Raw genomic sequence first — 15796 nt, 5'->3', positions numbered from 1 at the left:
CAACAATTAACCTGCCAACATTGTTTACAGACAGAATGTACAGAGTAGTCATTGGTTTAAAACAGACTATTAAAATACCACAAGTTGTGAATTTACAATGCACAACTTGCCCTATAAGTTTTAAACTATTGCAAACCACTAATCTTAGATCCAGTCAGCAGAAGTAAACTCGCTTTGTCCTCACTAACCTACTTGTCGCAGACACATAGATCCACAATAGCGTTGCTGGAATTGACTGCCGCACAGATCTTCTGAAGACAAAGTTTTGTCTCCATCGCAAAGACATCATGAGCTTCAGGAGGCTCCATGAACATCCACATCCTCTGCCATATTGGAGCCCAGCACGCGAGTGCAAGAGACAAGGCTTAAGTGTATGAAAGTGTCTTCAGTCAAAAGTGCCGAGTGGATAATTCTACTCTGCTTCCTTCAAAGGTTAACGTCATCGTAGATCTCAGTATCCTGCCAGTTCAGTTCACTCCAAGCGACACTAAGAAGCAGCAAGGCTATGTCCGTGACAACATTCTAGCTGTAATTCTGTAGACCTGTGCACCAGAGCTAGCTGCTCTCTTAGCCAAGCTGTTCCAGTATACCTTTGATACTGGCATCTACCCGACAATGTGGGGGACTGCCCAGGTACAAGTTAAATTCAACCTAGGCAATTACCGCCCTACTATCCAGTACTGGATAAGCAGAAATTTCCTCCAACTAAATATTGGGAGGACCTAAGCCGTTGTCTTCAGTCCCCACCACAAACTCCGTTCCCTAACCACCGACTCCATCCCTCTCCCTGGCAAATGTCTGAGGCTGAGCCAGATTGTTTGCAATCTTGGTGTCGTACGTGACCCCAAGATGAGCTTCCGACCACACATCCGCTCCATCACCAAGACTGCCTACGTCCACCTCCATAACAGCCTGCCTCCGCCCTTGCCTCAGCTCATCGGATGCTAAAACCCTCATCCATGCCTTTGTTACCTCCATTCCAACACACTCTGTGGCTGGCTTCCCATCTTCCACCCTCCATAAACTTAAACTCATCCAAAATTCTGATGCCCGTATCTTAACTCGCACCAAGTCCCATTCACCCATCACCCCTGTGCTCGCTGGCTCCCAGTTGAGCAATGCCTCAATTTTAAAATTCTCATTCTTGTTTTCAAATCCCTCCACGGCCTCATCTCTCCCTATCTCTGTAACCTCCTCCAGCCCTACAACCCTCCGAGATATCTGCGCTTCTCCAATTCTGGCCTCTTGCGCATCCTGGATTTTAATCGCTCCACCATTGGCGGCCGTGCTTTCTGTTGCCGAGACTCTCAGCTGCCAAACCTCTAAACTCTGGAATTCCCTCCCTAAACCTCTCCACTTTCCTTTTTTAAGACACTCCTTAAAACCTACCTCTTTGACCAAGCTTTTCAGCATCTGCCCTAATATCTCCTTGTGCATCAATTTTGTTTGATAACGCTCCTGTGAAGCACCTTGGAACGTTTTACTACATTAAAGATGCTATATAAATGCAAGTTACTGCTGTTGTTCAACCTTCTCTCAATCATCAGTAAAGTGATGGAAGGACTCATCAATATGACACCTACTCACCAATAACCAGTTCACTGATGCTTAGTTCACGTTCCACTAGAACCACTGCTCCAGATCTCATCACAGTCTTGATTCAGACATAAGAACGTAAGAAATAGGAGCAGGAGCAGGCCATTCGGCCCCTTGAGCCTGCTCCACCATTTAATGAGATCATGGCTGATCCAAATTTGGCCTCCACTTCATTTTCCTGCCCGCTCCCCATAACCCTTGACTCCCCTGTTGCTCAAAAATCTGTCTATCTCAGCCTTGAATATATCCAATGACCCAGCTTCCACAGCTCTCTGGGGTAAAGAATTCCAAAGATTCACGACCCTCAAGAAATTCCTCCTCATCTCCGTTTTAAATGGGTGACCCCTTATTCTGAGACTATGCCCCCTCGTTCTAGATTCCCTGACGAGGGGAAACATCTTCTAAGCATCAACCCTGTCCAACCCCCTCAGAATCTTATATGTTTCAATAAGATCATCTCTCATTCTTTTAAACTCCAATGAGTATAGGTCCAACCTGTTCAACCATTCCTCATAAGGCAACCCTTCTATCCCAGGAATCAACCTTGTGAACCATCTCTGAACTGCCTCCAAAGCAAGTACATCCCTCCTTGAATAAGGGGACCAAAACTGTACGCAGTACTCTAGGTGTGGTTTCACCAGCGTCCTATACAGTTGTAGCAAGACTTCCCTACTTTTATGCGCTATCCCCCTTGAAATAAATAATTAATGATCTATCCCCCATGGACACAAGAGCTAAATGACAGAGGAGAGGTGAGAGCAGTTGCTTTTGACATTATGATAGCATTCGACCGCATATGGTACCAAAGAGCCCTAGATAAACTGAAGTCAATCAGGGTCAAAGGGGAAACCCTGCAGTGGTTGGAGTCATAACTGACGCAAAGGAAGATCGTTTGGTTGGTGGAGGTCAGTCATCACAGCCCCAGGTCTTTGCTGCAGGAGTTCCTCAGGGAAGCATCCTCAGCCAAAACCAGCTGCGGGTGCTTCACCAATGACCTTCCCTCCATCATAAGGTCAGGAAGGGGGCGGCTTGCTGAGGATGCCACAGCGTTCAGTTCCATTCACAACTCCTCCGATAATGAAGCAGCCCATGCCAACCTACCGGAGGACCTTTATAACATCCAGGCTTGGACTAACAAGTCACAGACAACATTCACACCACAGAAGTGGTAGGTAATGACTATCTTGAACAAGAGAAAGCCCAGCCATCTCGCCTTGACCTTCAACAGCAGTTTGGTTTAGTCTCTAGGAGAAGCAACTTCTGGTTAGCATATTAATCACCCTTAATCTAGTTGCCTTTTTTTTAAACTTGGGAGAACACACATAGCTTTTAAAATCCCTGGTACTAAGCGTGACTCCTTTTTCCAACTACTCTGTGGAAAAATGGTCAAAAGTTTTCAGAAATGTGGCACTGACACATTTGTGTTGATCCAAAGTGGCAATATAATTCAGGAGATTAGAGACCACATTATGGTAAGAGACGCGAGACCAGGAGACAAAATCCGTGGTTTTAGTTCATGCCCAGTGCAGTATAACTACAGTCTAAAAGTAGCCCACAAGGAGTGTGTTAAATGTTTAATAAAACAAGTTGCAATAGATATAGTTCTGTAAAATTGCCCGACTCCACCCCTGCCTCAGCGCATCTGCTGCTGAAACCCTCATCCATGCCTTTTGCTACCTCCAGACTTGACTGTTACATTGCTCTCCTGGCGAGCCTCCCATCTTCCAACCTACATAAATTTGTGCTCCTTGAAACCTCCGCTGCCTGTATCTTAACTCCTACTAATTCCCGTTCACCCATCACCACTGTGCTCGCTGACCTACACTGGCTCCTGGCCTGACATCGCCTCAATTTTAAAATTCTCATCCTTGTTTTCAAATCCCTCGATGGCCTCACCCCTCCCTATCTGTAACCTCCTCCAGCCCTTAGGGTCTTCAAGATATCTGCGCTCCTCCAATTCTGGCATCTTACACATCCCCGATTTTATTAGTTCCACCGTTGGCAGCCGTACTTTCAGCTGCCTTGGCCCCAAGCTCTGGAATTCCCACCCTAAACCCCTCCGCCTCTCTATCTCTCTCTCCTTCTTTAAGATGCTCCTTAAAACCTATTTCTTTGACTTATCTGCCCTGTTATCTCCTTTTGTGGCTTGGTGTGAAATTGTTATTGGTAACACTTAAGCGCCTTGGGATGTTTTGCCACATTAAAGGCAGTATATAAATGCAAGTTGTTGTTGTTGTTCCAACAGTCAGTTTGTTGTCCTAGGATAATGGCACTTTTGTAAAATTTGTTCAAAATAATAAAGAATTTGCAAATGCTTTAAAATCATTTTCTGAAACACATGCCCCAGTACCAGAATATCCTAGCAGGAGACATTTAAACATTGACAATTATACACATTAAGGCAAAAATACCTATTTCAAAGAACTGTGACAAATATGATTTTATTTTTCTAGAAATAAGTACTTACATTTCCTGTATATATTAGCATGTAAGATACAAATTTCTGCCACAGTTTGAGGTGAAAGTAGAGGGGTCAATTTATATTTAAGTGTAAAACCAAAAAATTACAGATGGGGGAGAACTTGGTACAGAAACTATTCACCAAAGTAGCCTTTTCTTTCTCCCTTTCAGATATGCTTGCTTTAAAATCTAAGTAAATGGAAGATTAGAAATTAACGTTTTACCACCGTACTTGTTGACTGTATTTGCACTATGGCTCAGACTTGCTTTGTGTCTGCGTCCCACTCACTACATTCTAGGTTCGGCTAACTATTGTATTTGCAATGCTGTTGCTGGGTTCCATGTTCAACCGCAGCATCGCAAGTATCGTATGCAAATGCAGATGTCAACTTTTATCTAGAGGAAATAACAACAGAAAATGCTGGAAAAACTCAGCAGGCCAGGCAACATCCGTGGAGAGAGAAATAGAGTCAATGTTTCAGGTCGAAACCCTTTGTCAGGGCGGAGAAAAAACACAGGAAATGAAACAGATTAAAAGGCCAGTTTGGGGGCTGGGAAATGGGGATGAAAGAACAAAAGAGAAGTGAAGAGACATTAGGAGGTATTCAAAACTAGACGAGATGGTGATAGGACTAGTAAAGAGACAAAAGACGGCTCTAGATGAGGTGTAAAATGCACTGGCAGAATGAGAGACAGCTGCCATGTGGGAGAGAGAAAAAGGAAGGGCACAAAACAAAGGTGTGGATAAAAAATATATATAAAAATGTAATGGGGGCCAAGGTTATGATCTGAAATTGTTGACCTCGATATTGAGTCCGGAAGGCTGTAAAGTTCCTAATCGGAAGATGAGGTGTTGTTCCTCGAGCTTACGCTGGGTTTCCGTGGAACAATGCAAGAGCCCGAGGAGGGTGAGGTCCGAGTGGGAATGGGGCGGTGAATTAAAATGACAGGTGACCGGAAGCTCGGGGTCACCCTTACGGACTGAACGGAGGTGTTCCGCAAAGCGGTCACCCAATCTGCGTTTGGTCTCCCCAATGTAGAGGAGACTGCATCGTGAGCAGTGAATACAGTATACTAGATTGCAAGAAGTACAAGTAAATCGCTGTTTCACCTGGAAAGGGTGTTTGGGGCCCTGGACAGTGGGAAGGTGGGAGGTATAAGGGCAGGTGTTGCATCTCCTGCGCTTGCACGGGAAGGTGTCGGGGGAAGGGGTGCTGGGGGTGGTAGAGGAGTGGACTAGGGTGTCTCGGAGAGAGCGGTCCCTATGGAATGCTGAAAGGGGAGGGGAAGATGCATTTGGTGTTGGGATCACGTTGGAGGTGGCGGAAATGGCGGAGGATCCTTTGAATGGAGGCTGGTGGGGTGAAAGGTGAGGACAAGGGGAACCCTGTCGTGGTTCTGGGAGGGAGGGGCAGGGGTGAGGGCAGAAGTGCGGGAGATAGAACGGACACGGTCGAGGGCCGTGTCAACCATGGTAGAGGGGAATCCTCGGTTGAGGAAAAAGGAAGACATGTCGGAAGCACTGGTGTGGAAGGTGGCATCGTCTGAGCAGATGCAGAGGAGACAGAGAAACTGGGAGAATGGAATAGAGTCTTTACAGGAGGCGGGGTGGGAGGAAGTGTAGTCCAGGTAGCTGTGGGAGTCGGCTTGTCGTGAATGTTGGTCAATAGCCTATCCCCAGAGATGGAGACAGAGAAGTCGAGGAAGGGAAGAGTCGGAGATGGACCATGTGAAGGTGAGAGAAGGGTGGAAATTGTATCTAGAGGACTTGAGTGGAACAAAGTGAGCTCCAGCCCCAGTACAGTGCATGAAGCAAGTGCTAAAAAGATAATTTCTGATCTTCAAGGTTCCTTTTCATTGTAAACATAACTGAAAAGAAGTAAACACTACCTAGGGCAGCACTTTCTGTACAAGAAAAACAACAACTTGTATTTATATAGTGCCTTTAAAGTAGTAAAACGTCCCAATGCGCTTCACAGGAGTATTAGAAGTCAAAAAATTTGACACCGAGCCACATATGGAGAAATTAGGGCAGATGACCAAAAGCTTGGTCAAAGGTAGGTTTTAAGGAGCGTCTTAAAGAAGGAAAGAGAGGTAGTGAGGCGGAGAGGTTTAGGCCGGGAATTCCAGAGCTTAGGGCCTAGGCAACAGAAGGCACGGCCACCAAATGTTGAGCGATTATAATCAGGGATGCTGAAGAGGGCAGAATTAGAGGAGCACAGATATCTCGGGGTGGGGGGGGTGGTGGCGGCTGAAGGAGATTATAGAAATAGGGAGGGGCAAGGCCATGGAGGGATTTGAAAATAAGGATGAGAATTTTGAAATCGAGGCGTTGCTTAACCGGGAGCCAATGTAGGTCAGCGAGCACAGGGGTGATGGGTGAACGGGACTTGGTGCGAGTTAGGACACAGGCAGCCGAGTTCTGGATGTCCTCAAGTTTACATAGGGTAGAATGTGGGAGTCCAGCCAGGAGTGCGTTGGAATAATCAAGTTTAGAGGTAACAAAGGCATGGATGAGGCTTTCAGCAGCAAATGAGCGGAGGCGGAAATAGGCGGTCTTAGTTATGCCGCGGATATGTGGTTGGCAGCTCATTTCAGGGTCAAATATGACATCAAGGTTGTGAATAGTGTGGTTCAACCTGGGACAGATGTTATGGAGAGGGATGGAGTCAGAGGCTAGGGAACTGAGTTTGTGGCAGGGTCCGAAAACAATAGCTTCGGTCTTCCCAATAATTAATTGGAGAAAATTTCTACTCATCCAGTGCTGGATGTCAGACAAGCAGTCTAACAATTTAGAAACCGTGGAGGGGTCGAGAGAAGTGGTGGTGAGGTAGAGCTGGGTGTTATCAGCGTACATGTGGAAACTGACGCTGTGATTTCGGATGATGTCGCCGAGGAGCAGCGTGTAGATGAGAAATAGGAGGGGGCCAAGGATAGATCCTTGGGGGACACCAGAGGCAACGATGTGGGAGCGGGAAGAGAAGCCATTGCAGGTGATTCTCTGGCTTCGATTAGATAGATAAGAATGGAACCAGGCAAGTGCAGTCTCACCTAGCTGGACGACGGTGGAGAGGCGCTGGAGAAGGATGGAGCGGTCAACCGTGTCAAAGGCTGTAGACAAGTCGAGAAGGATGAGGAGGGATAGTTTACCTTTGTCACAGTCACAAAGAATTTCATTTGTGACTTTGATGAGAGCCGTTTTGGTACTGTGGCAGGGGCGGAAACCTGATTGGAGGGATTCAAACATGGAGTTGTGGGAAAGATGGGCACAGATTTGGGAGGCAACAACACGTTCAAGGACTTCATAGGAAAGGGAGGTTGGAGATGGGGCGTTAGTTTGCAAGGACGGAGAGGTCAAGGGTTGATTTTCTGAGGAGAGGGGTGATGACGGTAGATTTGAGGGAGAGAGTGACAGTACCTGATGAGAGAAGCATTAACAATGTCAGCTAACATGGGAGCCAGAAAAGGAAGTGGAGTGGTCAGCAGTTTGGTAGGAATAGGGTCGAGGGAGCAGGAGGTGGGTCTCATGGACAAGATGAGCGCAGAGTGGTCATGAGGGGAGATCCTGCACCTGCAGGCACAAATGTATATTTTATTCCACTCTGCAGCTCTAGTTTCTTGCTCTATTTTCTATAGCATGGTCTCCTGCTCCATGCTGCAGCACATTAAATCAAGCTTTCTGCACTGGGAAGATTGTGGTGCCTAATGAGGTGGTTTCCCAGAGAATAGGAAATTTTAACCTTGTGCTATTTGAAGGCTCATTCATGCCTTTGTCACCTTCAAATTCGACTATTCCAATGCTCTCTTGGTCAGCCTCCCATTCTGTGAACTTCAACTTTTTTTAAATTTGTTTATGGGATGTGGGCGTCACTGGCAAGGTCAGCATTTATTGCCCATCCCTAATTGCCCTTGAGAAGGTGGTGGTGAGCCACTTTCTTGAACCGCTGCAGTCTGTGTGGTGAAGGTACTCCCACAGTGCTGTTAGGGAGGGAGTTTCAGGATTTTGACCCAGCGACGATGAAAGATCAATGATATGCTTCTAAGTCAGGATGGTGTGTGACTTGGAGGGGAACTTGGAGGTGGTGGTGTTCCCATGTGCCTGCTGCCCTTGTCCTTCTAGGTGGAAGAGGTTGTGGGTTTGGGAGGTGCTGCCAAAGAAGCCTTGGCGAGTTGCTGCAGTGCATCTTGTAGATGGTACACACTGCAGCCACAGTACGCCGGTGGTGGAGGGAGTGAATGTTTAAGGTGGTGGATGGGGTGCCAATCAAGTGGGCTGCTTTGTCCTGGATGGTGTCGAGCTTCTTGAGTGTTGTTGGAGCTGCACTCATCCAGGCAAGTGGAGAATATTCCATCACACTCCTGACTTGTGCTTTGTAGATGGTGGAAAGGCTTTGGGGAGTCAGGAGGTGAGACACCCACCGCAGAATACCTTACCTCTGACCTGCTCTTGTTGCCACAGTATTTATGTGGCTGGTCCAGTTAGGTTTCTGATTAATGGTGACCCCCAGGATGTTGATGGTGGGGGATTTGGCGATGGTAATGCCATTGAAAGTCAAGGGGCCGTGGTTACACTTGCTTGTTGGAGATAGTCATTGCCTGGCACTTGTGTGGAGCGAATGTTACCTGCCACTTTTCAGCCCAAGCCAGAACGTCGTCCAGGTCTTGTTGCATGCGGGCATGGACTGCTTCATTATCTAAGGAGTTGTGAATGGCACTGAACACTGTGTAGTCATCAGCGAACATCCCCATTTCTGTTGGAGGGAAGGTCATTGATGAAACAGCTGAAGATGGTTGGGCCTAGGACACTGCCATGAGGAACTCCTGCAGCGATGTCCTGGGGCTGTGATGATTGACCTTCAACCACCACAACCATCTTCCTTTGTGCTAGGTATGACTCCAGCCAGTGGAGAGTTCCCCACCCCCGATTCCCAATGACTTCAGTTTTACTAGGACTCCTTGATGCCACACACGATCAAATGCTGCCTTGATGCCAAGGGCAGTCACTCTCACCTCACCTCTGGAATTCAGCTCCTTTGTCCATGTCTGGACCAAGGCTATAATGAGGTCGGGGGCCGAGTGGTCTTGGCGGAACCCAAACTGAGCATCAGTGAGCAGGTTATTGGTGAGTAAGTGCTGCTTGATGGCACTGTCAACGACACCTTCCATCACTTTCCCGATGATTGAGAGTAGACTGATGAGGCGGTAATTGGCCGGATTGGATTTGTCCTTTTTGTGGACAGGACATACCTCGGCAGTTTTCCACATTGTCGGATAGATGCGAGTGATGTAGCTGTACTGGACCAGCTGGGCTAGAGGCGCGGCTAATTCTGGAGCACAAGTTTTCAGCACGACAGCCGGGATGTTGTCAGGGCCCACAGCCTTTGCTGTATCCAGTGCACTCAGCCGTTTCTTGATATCACGTGGAGTGAATTGAATTGGCTGAAGACTGGCTTCTGTGATGGTGGGGACCTCAGGAGGAGGCCGATATGGATCATCTACTCGACACTTTTGGCTGAAGATGGTTGCAAACGCTTCAGCTTTGTCTTTTGCACTCACGTTCTGGGCTCCACCATCATTGAGGATGGGGATATTCATGGAGCCTCCTCCTCCCATTAGTTGTTTAATGGTCCACCACCATTCACGACTGGATGTGGCTGGACTGCAGAGCTTTGATCTGATCCGTTGATTGTGGGATCACTTAGCCCTGGCTATAGCATGCTGCTTCTGCTTTTTAGCATGCATGTAGTCCTGTGTTGCAGCTTCCCCAGGTTGGCAACTCATTTTTAGGTATGCCTGGTGCTGCTCCTGGCATGCTCTTCTACACTCCTTATTGAACCAGGGTTGGTCCCCTGGCTTGATGGTAATGGTAGAGTGAGGGATATGCCGGGCTATGAGGTTACAGATTGTGCTGCAATACAATTCTGCTGCTGCTGATGGCCCACAGCGCCTCATGGATGCCCAGTTTTGAGCTGATAGATCTGTTCTGAATCTATCCCATTTAGCACGGTGGTAGTGCCACACAACACGATGGAGGGTGTCCTCAGTGTGAAGATGGGACTTCGTCTTCACAATGACTGTGCGGTGGTCACTGCTACCAGTAATGTCATGGACAGAGGCATCTGCGACAGGTAGATTGGTGAGGACGAGGTCAAGTAGGTTTTTCCCTCGTGTTGGTTCTCCCACCACCTGTCGCCGGCCCAGACTGGCAGCTCTGTCTTTTAGGACTCAGCGAGCTTGGTCAGTAGTGGTGCTACTGAGCCACTCTTGGTGATGGACATTGAAGTCCCCCACCCAGAGTACATTCTGTGCCCTTGCTACTCTCAGTGCTTCTTCCAAGTGGCATTCAACATGGGGGAGTACTGATTCATCAGCTGAGGGAGGGCGGTAGGTGGTAATCAGCAGGAAGTTTCCTTGCCTACGATTGACCTAAAGCAATGAGAATTCATGGGGTCTGAAGTCAACTGACCCAAAACTGCTGCCCGTATCTTAATCCTGCACCAAGTCCCGCTCACTTATCACCCCATCTCATCACTGATCTCCACTGGCTCCTGGTCCTCAAATTTAAAATGTTCATCTTGTGTTTAAATCCGTTCAAGGCCTTTCCCCTCCCTCTAACCTCCTCTAGCAACACACTGAGAATTCTCCATTCCTCTGGCTTCTTCTGGATCTCCTCCTCCCTTAACCCCACTATTGGCAGTTGTGCCTTCGGCTGTCCAGGCTCCATGCTCTGCAGTTACCGCCCTAAACCCCTCTGCCTCTCCACCTCCTTAAAGCCCACTCATTGCCCAAGCTTTTGGTCACTCCTCCTAGTATTTCCCCTTTGGCTTGGTGTCCATAGTTTCTGATTACACCTCTCAATTGCATTGGGACATTTTTTTTCCCACATTAAAGGCAACGTAAATGCAAGTTGTAGTTTAGTGTAAATTGCTGATAATGGGAGCAGTGTTACAATGTGCCAAGTGGACAAGTACTTACAGCACGCATAGCCATCATCCATTTTCCTAGCCGTAATAATTTTGTGTTCTAAATGGACGTCTCTTATTTCATAATAGATACAATTGCCTCTCTGTCTTTTATTTCATACTAGCTTATGTACAGTGGCGCCATTATTAAAGTGTACAACTTGATTAAAAATTAAGAGGCGACCCAATTCATTACCTTTCACCCGAGGCAGACACGCAAGCGCATGCGTAGAAACTCCAGTTGAGGACTTTTTGACGGTTGAGTAAAATTGAGCGCGACCCGGCGGGAGAAGCGGCGCGCGATTGGACAGCGCGGGAGAAGCGGCGCGCGATTGGACAAAGCGGGAGAAGCGGCGCGCGATTGGACAGCGCGGGAGAAGCGGCGCGTGATTGGTGCTCGCGCGCCTGGGACGTAGCGCGGCGCCATATTTACTTTTGAGTAAGCGCTGCGGAGCAGCGACGGTGTAGGAGAGAGAGGAAGAGAGAGTTTACTTTCATTGTAAGCGGTTGTTGGGGTAATTTGAGAATGGTGAGGAAATCCTTCAACTGAAGTCGGTGGCTAAATGACAGGTGATCGAGTCCGTGTAGCGTCGGTCCAGGCGAGTAGCAGGGAGTCTAAAAGAAAATCCTTGGGTGAGGGGCGGCGGCCTGGTGCTTTCTACTTTAGTAAGAGCGGAGTGTTTCGTGCAACCTGACACCCGCGGGCAATCCGAGTTCTACCGTCTCCTGGTGCTGTGATTGAGAAGAAGTTACCGTAGAGTTCACCGGTTTTTACGTTGCATTTTACAGCACCGGATGCTTTGACCTGAATGGCTTGTTAAAGAGACGAGGGAGATCTGGTTGTGTTTGCAGCTCCCCTTCAGGTTATTTTCCTTTTTTGACTTAGTTCCCCATTCGATTGTACATTCCACACAATTTAAGTTTCCAAGGAAATTACTTTCAGTTTTAATCGCAACAAACAGACCATTATTTCTCCCCAATACAAAAGCAAAATACTGCGGATGCCTGTGAGACGAGCTAGAATTGTGTAGTAACGTAAAATGGAGTTAACCAATTTCAACTATCGGGTATCTGAACCGTAGCATCAGCACCTGTACATCTTTCAGACCTGTCAAGCCTCGCGCATTTAGAGTGGATTTTGTTTTAGTTTGACAAATGTAGCTTTTATTACGAAAAAGTAATTATCTGTTCCATTTATTGAAATTATTTTAATCTGTTTTGCTTCTAATTGCATTATTGATAGCTCTTGTAAATCATTCAAAATTAAGTCAAACTCTGATGTTTTAATAAGTGGAATTTAATGGTATATTTTGTACCAATATGCGTGCTTTAATTTATGATATTCTCTGAGTGTTATGATCAGTACCGCCACCAGTACTTCCCATTGCAAGCAGAACCCAGCTTTGGATGGCAAAAAAATGTACAATTGTACTGCAGGATTTTTCTTAAAATTTGCATGTCCACTATGAATGAAATCCTAGTGACAACACTGATGTAGATTTTGCAGTGGGCATAGTAATTAGGTCAGCTGTAAGTTTTACGTGGAGTTGTTTTGTTTTTGTTATTTTCAGGCCTTTAAAAGTCTAGTTGTGAAACCAGGGTTTCCAATGTACAGTATAGGTTGACCTTTTGGTGATATGGCTGGAGAAAATACTGCAAATCTTAGTGTTCTGTCTCAGGAGAATTTTGTGAGGAAAAGGTTGTTTAAAAATGCTGGTATTGATCTGTACCTTGCTTTCACTGGATTAGCAAATTTGGGTGAATGTTGGTTACTTTAATTGGCCAAATTTTAATTAAGGTTTATTGCCTTTACATTTTAGATATAAATCACAGGCTTCTGAATAGTTACAAGTCAAACTAACCTTGCAATGTGTGGTAAACATGTAAACAAGAAAATCAGATTTGTTGTTTCTGAATTGGCGAGATGTGACTTCAAAGTTAATTGAATAATCTGAAAATCAGAAAAGTTACTAAACTTGAGTTTGTTCCTGCTAATTTTTTTGGGTGCGCAGCCTCTTTAGCAGGCTGTGCGGCCCATTCAAATTTCTGCGAATGTGCAATTTTTCCATTGAAAAGCTGCTGACCGGCCTGCATGGGACCTCCCAGAGCGCTGCGCAATTGCTAAAGGAGAAAATAGAAGAACATCTAGAAACCAAAAATATAATGAGGATTTCAAAAGGGAAAGTCTTGCTTGACCAACCTCATTCTGAATTTTTTGAAGAAGTAACAGAGAGTAGGCAATGGTAATGCAGTAGATGTAATTTATCTAGATTTTCTAAAGACTTTTGATAAGATACCCCATAATCAACTGAACAAGGTCAGAGAATGCGGAGTCAGTGGACAAGTGGCAGAATGGATAGCTAGCTTCAAGATAGAAAGCGGAGAGTAGGGGTAAAAGGTAGCTATTCACAGTGGCAGAAGGTGGGTAGTGGTGTTCCACAAGGATCCATGCTGGGACCACTTGTTCACAATTTACATTAACGATTTAGACTTTGGAATCAAAAACACAATTTCTAAATTTGCAGGTGACACCAAATTTTGCAGGGGTGGGGGGGATAGTCAATAATGACTGCAACAAATTGCAGGAGGACATAAAAAAAATTGCAGAATGAGCATATAATTGGCAAATTAAGTTCAACACCGATAAATGTGTGAGGTATTATATTTTAGTAGGAAGAATAGGGAGGTCACTTACTTGGAGGGTGCGAGTCTGGATCGGGTAGAGGAACAAAGGGAGTACAAATACACAAATCACAAAGTTGCGACACAACTTGAGGCCATCAATATAAGATAGTCACCAAGAAATCCAGTAGGGAATTCAGAAGAAACTTCTTTACCCAAAGAGTGGTGAGAATGTGGAACTCGCTACCACAGGAAGTGGTTGAAGCAAATAGTATAGATGCATTTAAGGGGAGGCTAGACAAGCATATGAGGAAAAAGGGATTAGAGGGTTCTGCTGATGGGTTCAGATGAGGAAAAGCGGGAAGAGGCTTGAGTGGAGCATAAACGCCGGCATGGACTGGTTGGGCCGAATGACCTGTTTCTGTGCCATATATCCTATGTAAACAGGAACATGACCTAATTTTTTACCCATTTTTATTTGCCATGTGGCCAACCTGGTTTGTAATTATGCAAATATTGTAGATTATCCATTCATTTCCATCTGCTTTGGCTGGATGATGTCCAACAAAGCTTGAGTTTTGTCCTGCCAGTAACAGCTGTTGTTGCATAAATGATGCAAAGTTCACTTCTTCAACAATTAGGAAATTGAACTTGCTGTCTAGGTGCATAAAGTCTTAATGATACTGTAAGCACATTGCTGACTTCAGATCCTGATGCTGTTTCAGTTGAATTTTTTGTGTGTATATTTACTATTGGCTGCCAACACTGCACTTATTCACATTGTTAATTTTGTTGAAATCTTCCACTAAATTAGAGTGACTTCTAACTTGGTTTTGCAAAGGTTTCTATTGCTGCTTGTGCCATGGCTTGATGCTGAGGAACACTTTCATGCCCAACATAACCACAGTAATTGCATTGCAAAAGTAATTCATTGGGTTCAAGCTGTACTTTTGGGCATCCTGAGATGTAATAAGGTGCTATATAAATCTGTCTTTTTTCCCCTTCCTCACACCTTTCCTTATTTCATTAACCACACGCTCCTTTTCTGTTTTCCTTTCCCTCTTTTCCCCCCCCCCCCCCCCCCCCATCCCCCCGGACTTTCACAATTGCATCTTTTTTTTCTTGCCTGCTCCGCCCCCACCCCCTGTGGCTTCTCATTCCATTGGCTGTTTACCCTGCTGTTTTTTTCTTTTCAATAATGAAGATTTTTTTCATGGAATCATATAATTTGATATTGCAGTACTGCAACATTTAAAGTTACTTTAAAAAACCCAATTATTTGCAGCCAACATAATTGGTTTATGTCGGCAGCAATCATGAGTTGTACAGCTGGTGTTGCCTGTGGTTTATTTTAAGTGAAGCAACTGTATATCTGGTATGCATAATTACTTTTTCAAATAATGGAATGCATTTAGGAGATCAGTAAACTATGATTTATATCTGACTTGTGGCACAGTCTATAAAACTAACTTCTAACTTTGCTTCTTGCATCTTAAAGGGTTAGCTTATTTATAGAATGTTGTCTCCCAAATTTTTGTAATGCAACCTCTTTCTGTTTTACATCTATTTGATCCTTACTCTTTGAGCCAGAACCTATTTGCTGTTATATTCTTTTACCTTAACCATGCTGTCAACCTTTTACAGTAATTTTTACTGTGGCTAATGGGAAACGGTCAAAGACAGAACTTGCATTTATATAGTGCCGTTCACAACTTCGGGACATTCCAAAATGCTTCACAGCCAATGCAGTACTGTTGTATTGTAGGGAAACACAGCAGCCAATTTGCGCTCAGTAAGGTCCCACAAACACCAATGAGATAAATAAGTGATGCTGGTTGGGGATAAATGTTGGCCAAGACACTGGGAGATCTTTGAATAGTGCCATGGTATCTTTAACATCCACCTGAGGTCATCATATTAATGTCTCATCTGAAAGATTGATTTATTTTTGACAGTGCAGAACTGCCTCACTGCTGCACTGAGGTGCCAGTCTAGATTTTGTGTTTTAAGTCTCTGGGGCTTGAACCTACAACATTCTGACTGGCAGCATGGATTTGTAAAGGGCAGGTCATGCTTGACTAATTGCTACTTTTTTGAGGAAGTAGCAATGTGTACGTAAAGGAATGCAATAAATGTTATAGTTTCAGAAGATGTTC

The 15796-nt window shown here is 45.4% G+C and overlaps 1 protein-coding gene across 1 annotated transcript in view; it reads left to right on the top strand.

Annotated features, from left to right (window-relative positions):
* Positions 1-11441: 11441 nt before the first annotated feature.
* Positions 11442-15796, top strand: part of stil (STIL centriolar assembly protein) — an 82755-nt gene continuing 78400 nt past the window's right edge. The window contains exon 1 of the mRNA XM_085982879.1: positions 11442-11547. The gene's annotated coding sequence lies outside the window, so the exon portion shown is untranslated. The remainder of the gene's footprint in view (positions 11548-15796) is intronic.

The sequence above is a fragment of the Somniosus microcephalus genome, chromosome 3, assembly GCF_052327205.1.
Source record: "Somniosus microcephalus isolate GS21.2 chromosome 3, FLI_Smic_1.0, whole genome shotgun sequence".
Lineage (NCBI taxonomy): Eukaryota > Metazoa > Chordata > Chondrichthyes > Squaliformes > Somniosidae > Somniosus > Somniosus microcephalus.
Note: the sequence above shows the minus strand (reverse complement) of the source record. Positions and strands in the feature narration are given on the sequence as shown.